The sequence below is a fragment of the Phascolarctos cinereus genome, unplaced genomic scaffold (genome assembly GCF_003287225.1).
Source record: "Phascolarctos cinereus isolate Bilbo 61053 unplaced genomic scaffold, phaCin_HiC Scaffold_4;HRSCAF=312, whole genome shotgun sequence".
In the NCBI taxonomy this organism is placed as follows: Eukaryota; Metazoa; Chordata; class Mammalia; order Diprotodontia; family Phascolarctidae; genus Phascolarctos; species Phascolarctos cinereus.
Genome location: NW_027555847.1, coordinates 726326807 through 726328982, shown reverse-complemented (window position 1 = coordinate 726328982; position 2176 = coordinate 726326807). Strand labels below are relative to the sequence as shown.

At 40.5% G+C, this 2176-nt stretch overlaps 1 pseudogene; it reads right to left on the bottom strand.

Moving 5' to 3' along the window:
* Positions 1-203: 203 nt before the first annotated feature.
* Positions 204-1014, bottom strand: LOC110202563 (glyoxalase domain-containing protein 4 pseudogene; annotated as a pseudogene).
* Positions 1015-2176: the final 1162 nt, after the last annotated feature.

Below are 2176 nucleotides of genomic sequence, written 5' to 3'. Positions count from 1 at the left end.
TGGTGGACATATGAAAGGGGGAGAACACTTTAAAGATCCGGAATTTTTATTTCAGTAAGACTGTTTCCTCTTCACCAAAAAGCAATTGCAGGCTATGCCTCTGGGCTCACCAAGGAATGAGAGCACTTGAAAACACTATGTCTCTAGTGCTGGATGGGAATCGGGATGAATAGCATAAGGCTTTGTTCAAATGACGTCTTCCACTATCCAGGAGGCTTCTGTATTTTGTGTTTAGCAAACCACTCCTCACTTTTGCCTGCTGCCGTTGCATCATCCAACAATTTGTTCCCATCTGGATCCATCTTGGAAAGTTCTCAAAATGCTTCATCTCCCATGAAACGAATTTCACGTCCATCCAGGTTGGCCAGAATAACCACTTGGACCGTTGCTTTCCCAGGGATGTCCAGACTGACCAAGGGGTCCGAATCTTCTCGTTTTCCTTTTTCATCAATGCTTCTATGTTCCATAACTGGATGTCTGCATAGCCCAGCAGAATCCTTTGCTGGTCGTCATCCTTCTCATAACGTCATTCCCCGTAGGTCTGACCAGTAGCGGAGGGACATGCACAGGTCAGACACAGCCAAGGTCACTTTCAGCACTGGGTCTGATAGGGGCTGACTGTGGTTCTTTAAGTAGAAATTATATCTTCCTGGAGCTTCAGCTTCTAAAACTCCTTCAGCAACCTCATGGAGTGGCCACTCCAACTTCTTGGCATTAGTGACAGCCTGGCTGTACACCAGTGTGAGGCCCAGGATGTTGCTGCCAAGTCGGTAGTCACCAGCGCTGTAATTGCAGGTCAGCTGTGTGACAAAGTAATTGTCTTCAGACCCATAGCCCACCATGGTTTTACTCCACTTCCCGTCATAAGGCCCAGTACAGGAAGCCTTGCAGCCTTCCTCAGATTCCTCATGCCACAGAATCTTCTTCCCTAACAGGTGGCAGTAGAAGCACACAATCTGGAAGTAGTTGCCCACTTTGAACACAAAGTGCCCCATGTGCCACCACCTCTGACATCTCGGTGCACTCCCGCATGCACAGCTTGATAGCCCTTTGGACATATTTCCAAATTGCTCTCCAGAATGGTCGGATCAGTTCACAACTCCGCTAACAATGCATTAGTGTCCCAAATTTCCCAAACCTTCTCTAACATTTATCATTTTCCTTTTCTGTCATGTTAGCCAATTTTCTAGGTGTGAGATGGTACCTCAGAGTTGTTTTTAATTTGCATTTCTCTAATGAATAGTGACAGAGCATATTTTCAAATGACTATAGATAGCTTTAATTTCTTCATCTGAAAACTGCTTGTTCATATCCTTTGAGCATTTGTCGATTGGGAAACAATATGAGAATTGTATTCTCATAAATTTGAGTCAGTTATCCATATATTTTAGAAATGAGGCTTTTGTCAGAAACACCAGCTCTAAAAATTGTTGCCTAGATTTCTGCTTCCCTTCTAATCTTGGTTGCAGTGATTTTGTTTGTACAAAACCTTTTTAATTTAATATAATCAAAATTATCCATTTTGAATTTCATAATGTCCTCTATCTCTTGTTTATTCATAAATTCTTCCCTTCTCCATAGATCTGACAGGTAAACTATTCCTTGCTCTCTTTATATGCTTGTGCTATCATCCCTTATGTCTAAATCATCTATCTATTTCGACTTTATCTTGGGATAGGATGTGAGCTGTTAGTCTCTGCCTAGTTTTGGCCATACTATTTTCCAGTTTTCTCAGGAGTTTTTTGTTCAAGAGTGAGCTCTTATCCCAGAATCCTTGGGTTTATCAAACAGTAAATAGATAAAGTCATTGACCAGTGTCTTATGTACCTAATCCCAACTAGTATTTTCTATTTCTTCCTGTCACTCACTTCTTCTCTAAGAATTTGCTTTACCACTTGGTGCATATATTTTTAGTATTGATATTACTTCATTGTCTGTGGTACCTGTTAACAAAATGTAATTTCCTTCCTTAACTCTTTCAATTAGATTTATTTTTGTTTTTGCTTTGTCTGAGATCAGAATTGCTAATACTGCTTTTTTTACTTCAGGTGAAGCAGAATATATTTTTCTTCCAGCATTTTCCCTTTACTCTGTGTATATCTCTCTGCTTCAAATGTGTTTCTTGTGAACAACATATTGTAGGATTCTGTTTTTTGATCCACTCAGCTATTCACTT